General features: G+C 36.4%; 1 protein-coding gene across 1 annotated transcript in view; it reads left to right on the top strand.

Moving 5' to 3' along the window:
* PCDH15 (protocadherin related 15) overlaps nucleotides 1-18,189 on the top strand; it is a 697,494-nt gene that overhangs the window by 120,094 nt on the left and 559,211 nt on the right. The window lies entirely within an intron of this gene.

The raw sequence follows: 18,189 nt of genomic DNA, 5'->3' as shown, positions 1-18,189 counted from the left end.
GCTGAGTATTGTTTCATGTGCCTGTTGGCCATCTGGATGGATTTCTTAAAAGAAAGGCAGAACAAATCCATTGTTAAGCCAAACAAGTAAGTGTACTGTGTGTCACCATATCATTAGTTTACTTTATTAATGTCTACAAGTAAATAATCTCTATTTCTAAGGGCTTCTTCCCACTTAAGTACAGTTTTTAGCAGGTCATTTTTTTTTAAACTGTATTTAACAATCTTATGTAAGTCATTGAGGTCCATTATTTCTCATATGCATCTACATCTTTCAAAACTTTTATACACTGTGGGATGAGACTATTTCCTCTTTAGGAATATGCATGCTAATTGCATTTTAACAATTGTGTATGTTTGAAAGTTTAAGACTGTAATGGGTGGTGATCTGTAATCTTCTTTGTAACCCTGGGCTCTGTCACATTCTTCCCTTCTTTGATCATTGTTCTCAACAGCACATTGATAACAGATTCTTCATCTCACCCTCGATCTGAACCAGGAAGTCATTTTCATCAAAACTACAAAATAAAACAAAGGTTATGCTTTAAAGACACAATGTCAACCCATAAATGGGTGTATGTGGGCTCCTGCCAACCATGAGAAGGCCCTTGAGGTAGTATGTAGGGTGTTTTTAGTGTGCAGTTAAATTTAGAAGGGAAAATGAATATGGAGAAACAGGCTTAGGACATAGCCACTTGTTTAACAAAATAAGTCTATCTAAAAATTCTTTCTGGAAAACCTATGTCCACGCAAAAGCCATGGATGTTTGTAGCAACTTTATCTCCAATTTCTAAAACTTGGAAGCAAACAAGATGTCCTTCAGTAAATGAATGGATAAACACTGGTACATCCAGACAAATTTAGGGCTGAAAAGAAGGAGCTGTCAAGTCAAGAAACACAGAGGAATCTCTATTATTTTTTAAATTTAGAGTAAAATTAACCAATTATATTAGTTTCAGGTGGACACTGTACCAATTTAGCTGTGCTATATATTACCCACTACTTATCAAAATGAGTCTATTCTTAATCCCCATCATGTATTTCACCCAGTCCCCCACCAACCTCCACTCTCATGACTGTCAGTTTATTCTCTGTAGTTAAGAGTCTGTTTTCTTGTCCATTTGTTTGTTTGGGTAGTATAGACATATTAACAACATTTTTCCCCCAATCCATGAACATGGAATACATTTCCATTTGTTTGTGTTGTCTTCAGTTTCTTTCATCAGCCTTTTACAGTTTCAGGGTATAGGTCTTTCACCTCCTTGGATAAGTTTATTCTTAGTTATTTTTGGTGCGATTGTAAATGGGACTGTTTCTTAATTTCTCTTTATACTACTTCATTATTAAAGTACAGAAATGCCATGGATTTTTGTAAGTTGATTTGGCATCCCAGGACTTTACTGAATTCACTTATCAATTCTAGATTTTTGTTGGAGTCTTTAGGGTTTTCTATAAATAGTATCATGTCATATGCAAATAGTAAAATTTTTTTTTTTAACCAATTTGAATGCCTTTTATTCCTTTTCTTGTCTGATTGCTATGGCCAGGACTTCCAGTACTATGTTGAATAAAAGTGGTGAGAGTGGACATCCTTGTCTTGTTCCTGATCTTAGAGGGAAAACTCTCAGTTTTCACCATCGAGTACATTTGCTGTAGGTTATCCAATTTGTTGGTATATAATTTTTTCATAATATCCTCATAGTCCTTTGTATTTCTATGGTGTCAGTTGTTATTTTTCCTTTTTCATTTATGATTTTGTTTATTTGAGTTCTCCCTGGTTTAATGAGTCTGGTTAAAGGTTTATCAATTTTGTTGATATTTTCAAAGAACCAGGTCCTGGTTTTCTTGACCTATTCTATTGCTATTTTGTTTTGTTTAGTTTCTATTTTGTTTATTTTTGCTTTAATCCTTATTATTTTCTTCCTTCTACTGGTTTGGATTTTGTTCGTCCTTCTTTTTTTTTTTTTTTAGTTCCTTTATGTGTAGGGTTAGGTTGCTATTTGAAATTTGTCTTGCTTCTTGAGGAGGATACATATTGTGTAAATTTCCCTCTTGAGTAGCTTTTGCTGCATCCCAAATATTTCAGACCGTATGATTTCATTTTTTTTGTCTCCATGCATATTTTTTTCATTTTCCCCTTGATTTCTTGGTTGACCCATTCTTTGTTAAATAGCATGTTATTTAACTTCTATGTATTTGTGTTCTTTCCATATTTTTTCCTATAGTTGGTTTTTAGTTTCAGATTGATTTAGTCAGATAAGATGCATAATTTGACCTCATTCTTTTTGAATTTGTTAAGACTTGTTTTGTGGCCTACCATGTGATATATTCTGGATAATTTTCCATGAGCCCTTGAAAAGGATGTGCACTCTACTCTTTTACAATGAAATGTTATAAATATATTTTTTAAATCCATCTGATCCAGTGTGTCATTCAAGGAGACTCTTTCAAGAAAAGAAAAGAATATAAAAGATACTGTTTCTTTGTTGATTTTCTGTTTGGATGATCTACCCATTGTTCTCTTATTGGGGGCATAAGTGTTTATAATTTTTATATCTTGTTGGATTGTTTCATTTATGATTATATAGTGTCCTTCCTTGTCTCTTGTTACAGTCTTTGTTTTATTAAAGTTTATTTGTAGACATGGAGGAATCCTAAATGCACATACCTAAGTGGAAGAAGTTAATTTGAAAAATCTACATATGTAAGCTTCCAACTGGAAAGACAAAAGTATGGAGACATTCTTGAAAACACAAAATTACAGAGAAAATATAAAGTTCAGTAGAATCCGGGGGTGAGTGGAGGAGAGATAAATAAGCATTACACAGAGAATGTTTTTGATGTGAAAATATTCTGTATGATATTCTAATGATGGATTTATGTCATTATACATTTGTCCAAACCCATAGAATGTATAAAACCAAGAGTGTACCCTAAGGTAAACTGTGGGTTTTGGGTGATTTTGACATGTCAATATAAGCTTTTCCTTAATTTCTAAAAAAGTACCATTCTGATGAGTGATTTTGATAATGGACGAGGCTATGTGTGTGGGAGAATAGGGTATATGTGGGAAATCTCTGTATGTCCCTTTCATTTCTTTTTTTGTAAAATTAACATTGCTCTAAAACATGTCTTTAAAATTCTTTCTAGAAATATATGTTGGAGGTTCAGTGGACTCTGAGTTGCTTATGGTATTGAGTCCATTCTGGAAGGGAGGAGGAGGACCAGTTACAGCAGAACCATTGGCGATCTTCCCCCAAGGGCCAGCTGCTGTGTAGCAACTGTGCAATCCTCAGAAACCAGACAGATCCAGAGGCAGTGCTGAAGCCAGGGGCCCAGGAAATGGTTTTAGGTCATGGTTAGGGCATAACACTGTGATTGTACAAAATTGGAAAGATTCAGTGGCAAAAGGGCATTAAGTGAGGGGTTAAAGCTCATCCTAAAGGCCCTTTATAGATTTAAAGTAAAAAAGATATTGTGGGCTGACCCCAAATTTGAGAAAAGAACAATGATGCTGAGTGTCTCTAGAGTGTGAATAGAGCCACCAACAAAGATGCCAGCTGACTCAGTGGGGAGTTTCCTTTTCATTCTCAGAGAACATTCCAGAGTCAGGGTGTGAATGAGGTTGAGTATTACAGACCCCTGCCTGCCTCCTGGTAGGTAGAGAGAGTCACAGAAAGAAGCTATGACTTCAGTTGGTCATTCCTTCTGCAGAGATGTTCTGGTGCAAGTATGCAGTTAGGGGAGGGGAGGAAGGGATGTAGAAGCCCATCCTTCCCTTGAAATAGTTATGGTATTGAGAGGTGTTTAGAAGTTTCTCAGCATTCTTTTCCTTTCATTGTCAAAACCACTAGGGTTGGAGGAGGAGATTCCATTTTACATTGATGTGTCTCTTTCCCTATATTTACCAGTTACATACACTTCAGTTTATCAGAAGGAGTTAGTCAAACTTTTCTCTGCACACCTCCAAAGGTTTTCAAGTGGAATTACACACCTTCCTAGGAAAGCAAAGCAGGACAAAACAAAATGCAACCTTGCTTGCACTCATAGACAGAAAATCTTCAAATAATCAACATCTTTTAATGAGCATTCCCAAAGTATAAACAAAGTTTAATGTGTTAAAAAAAATCGTGAGCATTCAAATGTTCAAAATCTACCCCATTTCGCCCATTTTAAATTTATTCTTCTTTTTCTCTGAAAAGAGTTTACCCTGGCTGAAGGTTTTTACTATCAGAGTGGAAGACATGTCAACTCTTTACAGAGTAACGCATAATGGATGAGTTGAACCACAGATGAGAGACTGCTCCAGGTGTTCAGGAGAGAGAGAGGGGCTAGTTCTGAACAGCTAATTTCTGCAGGCGCTTTAATCTCATCTCTGGGATGGGATTGCACTGTTGTCTCATTGCACTGTTGTCTCATTGCTAGCAGAAGCAGTGTCTCTTTCTTGAAAGTCTTAATCACTAAATCCCATAATAATTCTATACCTAAAATATAGAAAAATGAAAATGAATATTTAAAACAAAAACAAAGAGCAAGCGACTCTATACTATGCACTGTGAAATACAGCAAGTGTAGCAATAATAGAAGCTCTCAAAAATTAGAGTAAATTAATGGTGGATGACTGCACAAGCTTATAAAATACTAACATAAGAATCATGTTTTGTATGGGGTCATGTAGGATCATCAGTGTTGAGATCAAGCAATTGATCATTAGCCTAATATGGCAGTTTTGTGTATTCTGGATATATAGGAAACATATTTTCTTTTCTATAATTTTAACATCCTTGATTCTTAATTGCCAAAAAACTATATATTTTTATAAGACATTAGTGGTCTTCTGGCTAGATTGCTTCTGGATGTTTCATAGGACCGAAAACATGATTACAGATTCCTTTATTGTCATTTTATTGTTTACTTTCCCCAATTTTCCACGAGTCATTCTGAGTTATTTCCAGTGAAAGATGTGCACAGAGATGAGGAAAGAGATTTTTTTCCCATAAATTATGAAGGAGTTAAATGAAGCTATCCAAAATATTTGCCAATATCAGACCTAAGATGATGTAAAAAAATCATGTCCAATTCCTCATGTATTTTAATCCTCTTATTATTGTGCCTATAAGACAACTGTCATAAGAGAAAACGATTTGGCTCTGCTCATTACTGGTGAAGCTATATATGCAATGATGCATTCTGCTTCTTTTCGTTTGTGCCAAAGAATCATTTTATAAAAGGTCAGCAGCTGCAAACCTTCTGAATATATAACTGTGAAATGATAAGTAAATAGGAAAGTTTTGAAGCATTAGGAAATAGGTTGTTATTTATCTCCTCAAGTTATCTAGAATTTTATTGACATTAAATCAAATATTATGTTTCATTTATGATCTTTTTTTGCTTGTTTATTGACTAAATAGCACCCAATATATGCAGTGGATTTACTGGGGGCTGGACTAATGGAAGGATCATAAACAGGAGGCAGGGAAGTGAACAAAGCAGACAGAAGTCAGAAAGGCCAGCAAGCTAGGGCACTTTGTATAAAGAAAACAACTCTGTGAAAGTTAGTAGCCCCTCGTTTACTGATCAAATTTCAGAATACTAATGTAATTACCAATGATGGAAAGACTAAAGAGTGGATAATGACCCCTGGTCTCTAAGAAAATGAAAGGCACATTTAAGAAAAATAAGTTCTATCCTAATTGTATTTTTCCTGTTGCTTAAATCCCATATGTTAGTCACATATCTAATAGGAATAATCTGAATTACATAGAATTAAATTGTGTCACACACACACACACACATACCTCCACACAATGTTCTTATTATAATGAGCCTTTTTTCTATAGATTGGATCTAAATCATAAATCTTTAGGGCAAAGAGTGGAAGCTTTATTGATTTAATTTGCATAGACTGTTGGAACTCGGGGCTGTGGGCCATGGTAGGCAGTAACCAGTATAAGGAGGGAAGGCTAGTAGGTTCTATCCACTTGTAAACCTGGAGGAAATAAAATCCCCCATTTCTTTGTCAGAATACTGGTAAATTCTGTATATTAAAGATGTCATTCTAACTTAAATTTTGATTTCTTTTATGAGCTGAACAAAACATATCTGTGTGTCTCATGTGGATGGCAGGCCACCAATATTTTGACTTCCAATTTAGACAACAAAGATAAGAGAAACAAGTTAGTAAATTGCAAAAGACAGGTCATTCCACATGGGAGAAGCTATGTTCAGAGCTTGACCCTTGGGCTGGAAAGAGGCGGGAGTCCTAGGCTTTGACCTTCCTCTGTGTATCCACAGCACTCTTCACACGTAGCTTGTGTAATTGTTGAGTTTAATTGGGGAGTGAGGCCCTGATGGGAATTATTTAGGATAGAAGAGACAACAAGATTTAATTACTGGTTTTAGAATCAAGCTCCTGGGATATTCTCTGCCCAGAACTGTTTTAAGATATGTCTACACCTGTTCTTCCACACATGTGCTCTGCAGAAGCCTTATTCCACCCTTCTCCTGACCTTCCCAAAGACTTTTCTTCCCAGATTTCCCTGAGTCATGTACGGTCTTTCATTTCTTCTGTTTCTTATGACAAATACTGGCCATTAGATTCCTGATCTTCCTTGCTGGGACAGCATGCCTATGGGTTTTCCTTTCTGTTAGGTCACAGAAATCTGAAGTAAGTCAGTACAGTCACTTCTGAATAGATAAGAGTAATACACATTTTAAAGGTTACGAAACAGTAGAAATATTTCTTGGACTTAAAGCAACTCCTATAGCAGTTTTCCAAACAAATGTCCAAATGCCCTGTATTTTTAATTGGAATTATTAATGTAATTAAAGTAAATACACTTGTACATGTGCCATGTGGGTTGATGCATATGAAAGTACCTAGTCCCTTCATCTATAGCTACTTCATAAAACTGTGAGGGATGTACTAAAGCTAGCATTTATTTTGTGTCTATACCAGAGGATTCAGTTTAAGGAAAAAGTGCATGTGTATTCTTTAGAACAAATAAAAAATGAATCTCTTAACTGTACTCAATCATGAAACATTTGGAAAATTGTCACAGCTATCCACTGTTACAGCACATTCTGCTTGGTTAAAATACAAAAGACTTTATTAAATAGAAGGTGGAGACATGCTAATATATTAAAGAAGCTTCCACATTAATCTACTCAGAGTACTTGCCAATGGTGATGAGAAGCAAGTTGTTGTTCTGTTTTATTTTGCCTTTGTATCAATTCTTATCAATGTTTTCTGGCTTTCACATTTCAGTACACATTCTTATTTCTTCAGTCTCAAGTGCCGGCTGCTCTGCACGGGGCACTCCTTCTTAACTCAGCACACCCTGGAAACAAGCCTCTTTCAAGCCATCTTCTTTTCCTTGCTGTACCTTTTGCTGGTCTCTTTCTTCTTGTTTGTTTGCTTTGGTGTTGAAAGTTTGCAAATCTACAAAACAGTTGTTTGAATTCTTCCCTTTGTATGTAGTTAAGAGGGTTGCTTCTTAAAATGGTTTTGAGTAGGAAGGGAACAACTGTTATCAGACGAGGTGTGCAGGACAAGGGATCGCCCCAAGTGTCTCTACCAGTATGTCCTTTAAAGCATTTCTTTAGACATGTGAGAGCCCTTATTATAAGCAGTCAAACCAAAGATTATAAGTGAATTGAAAACAATTTAAAAACAATGAATAATTGAGAACTTACCCTTGAGACTTTGAAATCTCAGAAACAGTCTAAGGTGTCTTTGTAGTGAAGATTTATGCAACCCTGTTATAAGCAAAGTTGTTCTTTCTTTCTTGTCCTTTTCTTTCTTTTCTTTTGTGTATTTCTAATGATCAGCTGATACCTCTACTAGGTTTCATTGCTGCACAAGGTGGCAATTAGGAAAATGAATGTTTCATTTCTATTATTTGAAAATTCTTTTGACACCTTTGGTCTTGATATCTCTAAAATGAGGCCCAGGGGAGCTCCTTGGTGGCTCTGTCGGTTGAGCTTCTGACTTTGGCTCATACCATCATCTCAAGGTTTGCAGGCTTAAGCCCCGCATCGGGCTCTGTGCTGACAGCTCAGGGCCTGGACCCTGCTTCAGATACATGTCTTCCTCTCTCTCTGCCCCTCCCCCATTCATGCTCTGTTTCTCTCTGCCTCAATAATAAATAAACATCAAAAAAAATTAAAATGAGGCCCAGTGATGACAGGCTCCTGTCAACCCACTCTGTTATGTGTTCCAGAAGAGAAGTAATTCTTTCAAGCTGACTTCAGTCTGGTTCAAAATGCCAGCTAAGTCCCACAAAATATCATTTTTCTCCAACATTTTCACTCCTTACTTAATGCTACCCTTGTTTTGTTTTTGTTTTTGTTTTTAGTGGAGGCAAAACAATTGGGGAAACTAAATATCAGCAATTTGAAATTGAATAAAGAGATCACTTTATCTTCTTAGTCCCAATTTAGGTGCTTACATGATGTATTTCTAGATTGGAAATCCCTATTTTATATATTAAAGATCTTTCCATTGTCGACAAATGAGACATTGATACGAAACCATAAACATCTTTGTAATTATTGTTTTTAAAGAAACCTCAGATATTATCTTTTGGGCTTTAGTTTTATAAAAGCATGCTGCTTAAATCAATATTTTGAAGTGTTATGTTGTATTTTTAGTATTAATATGAATTTGGCATTCTTTCCCATGGTATGTCTATTCTTAAATTAAATTTTAATTTTTAACTTATTGACTATTAATTAAAATTAAGGCTCTAGGAAGATGTACCTTTTTCTGCTACAGTCATTCAGGGATCACACAAACTTCCCTGGAATATGTGAGAGAAATTTCTTCTGTGAGTCTTATTACATTAGCAAGGCATCTGATTGCATTTCCATTAACCCAGTGGTGGAGAGGCCAGCAGAATGGCCTGTAAAGATACGGAGGAATTCAGTTAGACCACAAATACAAATCCAAGCTCTATGGGGAACTCCAGGATGGAAGGGGAGCTCATCAGCCTGGGGCTCAGAGTTCTCTGCCCACAGCTGACAGAACCTTTTATCTTAAAATGGGGAATATTAGGACCATTTGTAGTAGATTGCAAGTTTCCTGAGAACAAAGACTGTCTCAGCTTTGATTCATTGCTGTGAGGCTGGAATGTAGAGAAGGGCCTGCAGGCATTTAAAACAACTGACTTTTTTTGTACTGAGTGAATCATTAACATGGATCACACAAACACCAGCTACCTTTAGAATTAAATGGCACTCACCTGTGAATTAGGATCCTTTGGAGCATTTTTAGCCTTCAGATTTTTCAACATAATCAACCATTAATCACAATTCCCTGTGCACAAAGAAGAATGGACACTGTGTCCTTTTTAATTTCAAATGTTCTTCTTTGCCTGCATGACCCTGTCTACAATAATGAGACAAATTTGTTTTGTATTTATAAGCTAGTTTTGACATTAATAAAAAGTAAGCAAATGCTAATATGTGTAAAATCAGGAACTTCACCTATCAGTACAGACAGCGAGACAGAGACAAACTCCCCTAGGGTTGGGGAACCACTAGAGCTGGGAAATGCCTCAGCCCTGTTGTCAGCCAGAAAAGTGGGGGAGTTCAGTTCTGGGCAGGCAGTCAGGCATGAGAAAGGACCTTGGAAAGCCTGGCCTTCCCAATGGGCGGCTCCAGCATAGCATGAGAGAAAAAAGAAAAGAAGAAGGAAGGAAGGAGGGAAAGAAGAAAGGAGTGAAGGAAGGGAGGAAGGAAGAGAGGGAGGGAGGAAAGGAATTAGTGAAGGGAGGAAGGGAGGGAAGGAAGGAAGGAGGGAGGGAAGGAAGAAGTGAAGGAAGAGAGGGAGGGAGAGAAGGGAGGAAGGGAGGGAGGGAGGTAAGGAAGGCGTGGAGGGAGGAAGGGATGGAAGACAGGAAGGAGTTAAGGAAGGGAGGGAAGAAAAGGAGGAAGGGAGAGAAGGAAGAGAAGCAAGGAAGGAAGGAAGGGAGGAAAGGAAGGAAGCAGTGAAGGGAGGGAGGAAAGAAGGAAAAGAGGAAAGGAGAATGGGAAGGAAGGAAGAAGGAAGGAGGGAGTAATGGAAGGAGGGAAGGAGGGAGGGAGAGAAAGAGAAAATTGACCACAGCAGAGGCAGTAAGAGCAATGTCCTGGATCCATCCCTTCTCCAAGGAGACCTGGCAAGAGGCTAGCTTGACCAGTGGAGGCCATCTCTCCCACAGCGAGAAAAGGAAAGCAGTGAGTGACAGTCGGGCTATGCTAGCTGGGTGTGTGGTGGGGGGAAGTCCACTTCTCCCCACCAGGTCCTGGGGCACTAGGGTCAGGGCTCTGCAAACTGAGGCGCAGAGGATACTGAGAAAGAGGCAGATAAGCATTTTGGATGGTAGTAATGGGATTGTGCATAAAGTCCACCCACAAGCCTATGGGAGTTCCACCCCCAGATTCCTTTCTGTTGGTTCTGCAGGCACCCGGAAACACCCATGCTCAACCCTCATCCCCCACTCTGCCATCTGTTCCTTGTATGTGCTCCCAGGCACACACAGGGACAGGAGCCCCAGTAAAGAGAGAGCTTGAAAGATAGCAGGCCACAGGCCAAGGCTGGAGGATCAGGGACAAACTGCAAACTTGAGCTATAGCTCCACCTTCTGGATTCAGAAGAGAGGAATCTAATAGCCAGCTGGGAGAACTGGAAACACTAAGGACTTGCCAGCTCACAAATCAACCCACAAAAGGGAATAAGAAGAGTAGAGCAGCTATACTTTCTCAAAGACAGAAAACAGAACAAAACAAACCTGCCATAATAACACCACCATGGGATCTAACAATGCATCTGCTGGAGGCGACAGGCGAAGACTTAGAGAGGTGTCAGCTACTTTCGATAGGAGAGCAGGCATGTATAATGGCAAGCAATATGAAAAATCAAGGTAATACGGCATCACAGAAAGAACATGATAACTCTCCAGCCATCAAGTTCAAAGGCAGAGAGTATTTCAATCTACCTGATAAAGAATTTAAAGTAGTAATTTTGAAGAAACTTTGGGAATTATAAAGAAACTTAGAGAGATAATTCAGTGAAATCAGGAATAAAATTTAGTGAATAAAAAAAGGACCAAAGAGAAATCCTAACCTGAAGAGCCAGTGACTGAGATCAGGTGAGACAGCATCAGTAACTGGGCAGACCAACTAGAAGGAAGAATAAGTGACTTGGTGGACAGGAGTTTTGAAATGACACATAAGAAAAAGGGAAATACAATTTTCAAAGAGCAAAGAAAGTCTATCAGAGCCACCAAAATCCAGAGAATGACAAATATTAGAATAATCAGTATACCAGAAAGAGAAAAGGAGGAGAAGGGGACAGTCTATTTAAGGAAATAATAGCTGGTAACTTCACAAACCCAGGGAAAGACTTGGATTTCCAAGCCCATGCAGCTGCTTGGAATGCTTTATGATCTCCATGTTAAAAGACTGTCTCCAAAGACACTGTGCTGAAGTTGTCAAAATATGATGGTGAAGACTGGGAAAGGCAGCCGGGGGAAAAGTGAGTAGGATGCTCAGAGGAACCCTGTTAGGCTATCAGTAGATTTCTCAGCAGAAACTACAGGGCAGGGGAGAATGGAATGGTGCATTCAAGGTTTAAAAATTTTTTTTAAATATATAAAAAAACAATTAAAATAAAACAAAGTAAATAAAATAAAATAAGATAAAAAATAATCTGCCAGCCAAGATACTTATTGCTCAATGGGTGTCCTTCAGGTAATGAAGGATAGAGAAAGACTTCCCCAAAACAACAAGCTGAGGGAGTTTGCCACCACCACACTTGCCTTGCAAGAAATGTGGAAAGAATTCTTTGGGCTGAAATGAAAAGATGCTAATCAATCAGTGACAAAAACATTCTAAAGTACACACACAGACATAAAGGTGAAAAACATATAGTGGACCTGGAAGAACTCTATATGAGGATAGGGTATTAACCATGCAACTGTGGTGTAAAGGTTAAAGGAAAAGTAGTGAGAATAATTATGGACACTGTAAATTGTTGAAAAAATACTTAGCATAAAAAGAGGTAATTTGTGATGTCAGTAATATAATAGAGAAGAGTGAAAGGCTGGATTTTTTTAAGTGATCAAAGCAATGTTGCTCTCACCCTAAAATGAACTGTATTATCGATAAGATGTTCTATGGAAATCCCATTGTAACTACAAAGCAGAAACCTGGAGTAGGTATAAAAAAGACTAAGGACGGGAACCAGGGCACGTTTCAACAGAAAGTAATCAATCTACAAAGATATGCAAAAGCAGAGGGAAAAAGAAACATTAGAAATATGAAATATCCCCATAAAACAATTAATAAGATGGCATTAGTAAGTCCTCCCATATCAATACCTACTAAAGGAAATCGATTGAATGTACCGGTCAAAGGCACAGAGTGGCTGGATGAATAAAATACAATATCCAACAAAGATTCAAAATGAAGTAATGGAAAGAGACATTCCTTACAAGTAGAAACCAAAAGAAAGAAAGGTAGCTAATACCTATATTGCATAAAATTTAGACTTCAAGTCAAAAAATGATAATAAGAGCCAAAGGAGGTCAGTGTATAACGATAAATAGATCAATTCATTAAAAAGATCTAACAGTCATATATGTAATATCCCTGATGGACATATATGCAAAAGTTGTCAACAAAATATCACCAAGCTGAATATCTGTTTTACTGAGCCAGAACATAGTGAAAATATTACACACAATGGCCAAGTGGGATTTGTTCCTAGGACACAAAGATGGTTCAACTATGCAAATCAATAAATATGATGCACTACATCAATAGAAGGAAACGTAAACATCATATGGTCATCTCAATAGTTGCAGAAAATTTTTTTATAAAATACAACATCTCTTTATGATAAAAACTCTCAATGGAGTAGGTATGGTGGGAACAAACCTCAATATAAAAATGTCCATATACCACAGACCAACAGCTAACATTATTAAATTTAATAGAAGAAAATGGAAAGCCTTCATCTAAGATCAAGACTAAGACAGGGTGCCCATTCTCACCACTAGTATTCAACATAGTATTCAACATAGAAGTTCTGTCTAGAGCAAGTAGGCAAAAAACCCAAACCAAAGCAAAGTAAAATAAAAGGCATCCAAATCAGAAAGGAATGAAATTGTTATTATTTCTCAATGACACAATTTATATATTCAATATCTCCAATTTTTTAAATGGACTTAATCAATGAATTTAGTAAAGTTATATGATGTAAATAACTATAGAGAATTCAGTTGTATTTCTCTACACTCACAAGAAGTCTTAAAAGGAAATAAAGGACACTGTTACATTCATAATATCATCAAAACAGTAGCATATCTATAAATAAACATAACCAAGGAAGTGAAGAGTCTACACAATGCCAACTACAAGAATGCTCTGAAAGAAGTGAAAGAAGAGACAAACATATGGAAGTGTATCCTGTGTTCATGGATTAGAAGAATTAATATTGTTGAAGTAGCCATGCTACCCAAAGCCATGTACAGATTCAGTGCAATCCTTATCAAAATTCCAAGGGCATTTTTCACAGAAATACAAAAGTAATTTGAACACTTGTAGGGAGCCACAAAAAGCCCCAAATAGCCAAAGCAGTCATAATAAAGAAGAATAAAACCAACAGTAAAACACTTTCTGATTTCAAGCTACATTACAAAGTAGAGCAATTAAATCAGTATAATACTGGTATAAAGATAGACACATAGATCAGTGAAAAAGAGTAGAGTAGAGAGCCTGGGAATTATACCCTCCCATTTATGACCAACTAATATTTGATAAGGGAGACAAAAACATTCAATGGGGAAAGGATAATCTCTTCAACAAGTGGTGATGGGAAGACTGGACAGCAACCTGCCCTCCCCACCAAAAAAAAAAAAAAAAAAGAATTGGAGGGCTGTCTTACACTGCTCACAAAAATTAACTTGAAATTGATCAAAAGCAAAATAAAAGACCTGAGACCATAAAAACTCCCAGGAGTATACAAGGACAAGAAGTTCCTCTAATGCTCTGCCCCATTGGTCTTGGCAATGTTCTTTTGTTTGTTTGTGGTTTTTTTTTGGGGGGGGTGGGATATGACATCAAAAGCCAAAAACAAAACAAACATCAGAACAAGTGAGAGTACCTCACACATAAAAGCTTCTGCACAGCAAAAGAAACAGCCAAAAAAAAAAAAAATGAATAGGCAACCTACCGAATGGAAGAAAGTATTTGCAAACCAGGTCTTGGATGAGGTAGTTCTATCTAAATTTATGAAGAAATCGTACAACTCAATAACCAAAAAACAATCTGATTTATAAAATGGGTGGGGCCCTTAATAGACATTTCTCCAAAGAAGACCTGCTGATGGCCAACAGACACATGAAAAGATGCTCAACATCACTCATCATCAGGGAAATACAAATCAAAACCACAGTGAGATGCCATGTCACACCTCTCTGAACAGCCAAAATCAAGAAGAGACAAATGTTGGTGAGCATGTAGGAAAGGGAAATATTCTACACTCTTGGTGGGATTATACAATGGTCTAGCTACTATGGAGAACAGTATGGAAGGTTCCTCAAATAATTAAAAACAGAACTACCATGTTATCCAGCAGTATGACTTCTGGGTATTATAACCAAAGGAAATGAAAATAGGTTACTTAACATGTATGCACTCTCATGTATTTTGGTATATTATTCATGTTAGCCAAGATAGGGAAACAATTCAAGTGTCTCAATGGATGAGTGGATAAAGATGTGGTGTGTATATACAATTGACTATTATTCAGCCATGAGAAAAAAGAAAAAAGAGAGAAAATCCTGCCATCTGCAATAACAAGGCTGGACCCTGAAGACATTATGCCAAATGAGATAAGTTAGAGCAAGAGGAATAGTATATGATATCACTTACATGTGGAAACTTAAACAAAATGAATTAGAACAAACTGAGTGAAATATTACTTACCAGGAGCTGAAGGTGTGGTAATGGGAGAGATGTGGCTTAAGGGTATAAACTTGTAACTTGCAGATAAATAAGTCCTGAGGAACTAATGCACCATGCAGTTATTATAGATAACTGTATCATAAACATTATACTTGTGAAGACACTAGATCTTCACTGTATCCACCACTGGTAGGAAAAACAGATTTCTTAATACAGAGACAATAGGATTTTAATTCCAGGTGTTTCCATTTCCTAGTTGCATGGTTTGGGGAAAATTATTTCATCTTTCTGGTAATTTTCCAAATTATATAATTGGAGATATGATGTTTATTGTGGAGAATCATAATGAATATTAGGTGAGCTAATGCCCATATTGCTTGCAGTAGACAGTAGGTGCTCATTAAATGAAAACAACTATTATTAGCAACACTACGTCCGCTCTAAGACACCAGTATTCATCTAAACCGAGGGTTTGTGTCGTGAGTATCCTAGAAGTTGTAACATGACTACCTAAGTTTTCCAGAGGAGCCAGGGACCCACAGAGAGGAGGTGTCTTTGAAGGTCAAAATGATAATTAGTTGCCACTCTGGGGATGAATCTGGTGTTTAAACACCAGACTCGAGTCACATTGTTACATTCAAATATTTCTCATTTGTTCACTTATATTCTTGGAGAAATTTCTTTTTGTCTCAAAATCCTTATCTTTAAAATAGGAACAATTATATACCTACCTTAATATCTTAAGAAGCTGATGTGAGGAAGTATATGAGTAAAATGCATGTGAATTTGTTATATACTGTGTAAAACACAAAGAACACCTAACAAATATAGTTATTAGTATTGGGAGCTTTTTATTTCTCCATTCCATGTACCTTTGTCAAAGCAATGCTCATAAAATAAAATTATATTAAGAAAAAATAAAAATATTAAATGCATATAAGTTATATGTGTAGGGGCACCTGGGTGACTCAGTCAGTTAAGCATCTGATTCTATATTTTGGCTCAGTTCATGACCTCACAGTTTGTGGGGTTGAGCTCCATGTTAGGCTCTGGACTGGCAGTATGGAGCCTGCTTGGGACTCTCTCTCTCCCTCTCTCTCTCTCTGCTCCTCCCCTGCTCATGCTTGCTGTCTCTCTCTCAAAATCAATAAATCAACATTAAAAAAAAAATATGTGTATCTATTACATATATGTATTCATACATATATAGAATATATTATATCTGTATAGATTTATCCATATCTAGATCTCTCTCTATATATATTCTTTATGTGTCTCTGTGTGTGTATATATATATGTGTATGTGTATATATATATATATATGATATACATGAAAATCTGCAGAAATAATGGTATTTTACTATTTTTACTTAAATGGAAGTCTGCAAAATGAAAAATCGAGAGACTTACCACAAAAGCATACTGGGATACCCAAACAATGTGAGATTATTAAGGTACATTGCAAGTGTAAAGAGCAAAACAAATGCTTCCAATAATATTCTAAAATGTTCTTGTAAGGAACAACTGGTATTTTTCTTTATATATGCATGAGGAGCAGCAATAGTTTATTAGCCATGTAATTATTAAAGGGACCCTAAAGCATGCATTAGAACTATGGCTTTGCAAAGAAAATGCCTATGGGTGTCTGGAAATAACCATTGCTTTGCTCTCTCTCTATTTTGTTTTTAAAGATCATTTAATAAAAAATCATATTTTGGACTTTAAAAATCTGTCTACTAAATGTATGTCTACATATTTCTTTATTTCCAAATGTAGTAATATTCTGACATCTCTGCACAATCATTAGAATAAAAACAGGACTTTCTATGTACTTGTGCATTTATTTAAATATATATACATAAATATACATATATATACTCATATATATCTGGCTATTCCTAGAAAGTATTGCTTCAGAATACTGATGAGTTAATAATTGACTATATATTTTATATTCACATGCACAATTTTTTCTAGTCCAGCTTTTGCAAAATTCAGTATCAACTTGCAGCTTGGTTGATTGAAAAATATCTTGAGTGTCTCTACTTTATTATTGTGCTAGACTCAAATTTGTTAATCTTCAACCTGTAAACTTTAGGGTGGATAAATTGTAATTTATTACAGAGTTCCAGCTATATGTTAAAGATTACTTTCTAGGTATAAGGTGAAAGATTCCATACATTTTGGGATACATTATCCCATTATTTAAGACCCAAATACCAGTATTTTCTCACAATAAATTTCATGTAATGTGGAAATAGTTTGATTTTAATTTAATATCTCAAAAAACAGCTCCATTCAAAATTTTGAACTTGAGATACCCAATGTAATTGGTCCCTTTGAATTACCCAAGAAAGCACCAACTTTATAGAAATTATTGTAAGCCATTTTGCATATTCCCAGTATTTTTTATTGCTTTTGAAGGATAAAAATCTATGTGTTATATCTCATTCTTCTCTTCAAAATCAAAGTTGCTCGGATATGATTTCTCTGAATTTCTCTGGCAAACATCTTAGGTTTAGTAAGTGCTGATTTCTGGAATATTTAAAAGAGCTCTTTTGACCCTTGAGTTTTGCATTTGAAATAGCAAATAAAAGATGGATGGTCTAAGATGGAAAAAGCTAATAACATGAGCTATAAGTTGGTCCTTAGTGTCAATAAAATTCTTCCAAACAGTAGTCCAAATATGCTTTTTAACTAATTGCTATTAAGATGCAGCAATGATCATGTTCAATTATATTAGTGCCATAGAGAAGGAAGAGCTTCCATGTTTCTGAGAATATTAGTTACAGTATAGTTAGATCAACTTCCACAATTTAATTTCATACCTCCTTAAAAATAATTTTAAATTACACAATGAGATTCTGCTTTGAGAATGTCTAAAAACTGTTTCCTGCTATTTGAAGTACATTTATATGGTCAAGCCAGATAGTACTTGTAGTTGGGGCATGAGGGGGAGGTGTATTGATACATGGTGAAAATCTGTCTGGCTCCTATGTTAGGATTTGCAGGTTATATATGGGCAGATGGGTGTTGTACTTAGGACCAAGGGAATGTCAGGGGACTTGTACTGTTTCCATGATAAAGGGCATAGGATATGGATAAGAGGGAGAAGTAAAAGGGTTTTCTTACTGTAACCCATTTCAGAATGTGGCTACATCTTCTCAGTCTTCAGGTACTGGGTTATCATTTACAACTCCATGGTGTCAAAACAATGGCCAAAAGGAGTGGTAGCGAT

The sequence above is a fragment of the Suricata suricatta genome, chromosome 2 (genome assembly GCF_006229205.1).
Source record: "Suricata suricatta isolate VVHF042 chromosome 2, meerkat_22Aug2017_6uvM2_HiC, whole genome shotgun sequence".
In the NCBI taxonomy this organism is placed as follows: domain Eukaryota; kingdom Metazoa; phylum Chordata; class Mammalia; order Carnivora; family Herpestidae; genus Suricata; species Suricata suricatta.
Note: the sequence above shows the minus strand (reverse complement) of the source record. Positions and strands in the feature narration are given on the sequence as shown.